The following is a 1,102-nucleotide window of genomic DNA, read 5'->3' as shown; positions in this document are numbered from 1 at the left end:
ATCAGCTGCACAGTGGTAACGGATATGACTTTGGGAAGTTTAGCATTCGTCACACAGCCAGATTTTTTTTTTCCTCCCCACCAAGATGAATACGGTGTTCCCATGCTATTTGCGGGGATCACGACTGAGCTATTCCGTGAATAGCGAAAACACAAAGGAGTATTTTCACCTCACTAACCCTGAAAAGGTTTCTATATTTCCTTTATGTGCCACAAGATGGCACCAAAGCAATGTTTTTAATATTTCTGTCATGAGATGTGAACGAGTGCGGAGACTTCACGAACGGAGGCTGCGAGCAATTGTGCGAGAATCACCCCGGAGCCTTCAACTGTACCTGCAGGGAGGGCTATCGTGTTCAAAGCGATGATCACGCCAAGTGCCGGCGTGAGTCAAACGTCACATCTACCAGCACAGTGCGGTCCGGTTTTCCTGTTGTCGGCGTGACACGAGGCATTGTTGTCTTGTGTCTTTCCAGCTGTGTGCGACCCCCCTTGTCAGAACTACGGAGTGTGTGTGGCGCCCAACAGCTGCGACTGTCCTGCGGGATACCCTGGCCTTGGCTGCTCAGGTTGCTGTCTGTACTTACTGATGTAATTTTTACTGTTTATCAAAGGGTGAGAAAACGTGAGCGCATGGGCCGTATTTTTTATTTATTAGTTTTTTTTTAAAGGCCAGGTCATTCGTAAATGAGGTAAAACAGAAAAAGAGTTTTATGCCAAAACATGCCCAATTCAAATTAAACTGCAGTATCAAACTCACCACCAGAGGGTGCTGGAACCGCACAAATGGAAACGGATGTGCTGTTTTTCAATATTCCGACATGACAACGACCTTGTGACAATGTTAAAAGGCGATATTGCCGTTATCGTTACATCCCTACGCAATAATAAAATATGTAAATTGAAGACGACGAATTGAAAAGCCAACATCCATCCATGCAAGAGGCACACCAATCACAAGGCACGTTGTCGATTTCGAGGAAAACTCAAGGATTGTAAGTTTGCCTTCTGGTCTGAAAAATACGGTACTCGCTGGACACCTAACTATTGAAATCCAATACAAAACAATCAGAAATTTTGCCTTTGTATAGCCCAATTTTGGT

At 44.6% G+C, this 1,102-nt stretch overlaps 1 long non-coding RNA gene across 1 annotated transcript; it reads left to right on the top strand.

Annotated features, from left to right (window-relative positions):
* Positions 1-8: 8 nt before the first annotated feature.
* LOC109509407 (uncharacterized) lies at positions 9-1,094 on the top strand. The gene is made up of 3 exons (XR_002166939.1): positions 9-187; positions 256-384; positions 476-1,094. It is a non-coding gene; the product is annotated as an uncharacterized LOC109509407 (long non-coding RNA).
* Positions 1,095-1,102: the final 8 nt, after the last annotated feature.

The sequence above is a fragment of the Hippocampus comes genome, unplaced genomic scaffold (assembly GCF_001891065.2).
Source record: "Hippocampus comes isolate QL1 unplaced genomic scaffold, H_comes_QL1_v1.1 C16885306, whole genome shotgun sequence".
Classification (NCBI taxonomy): Eukaryota; Metazoa; Chordata; class Actinopteri; order Syngnathiformes; family Syngnathidae; genus Hippocampus; species Hippocampus comes.
This window is presented reverse-complemented; position numbering and strand designations above follow the sequence as displayed.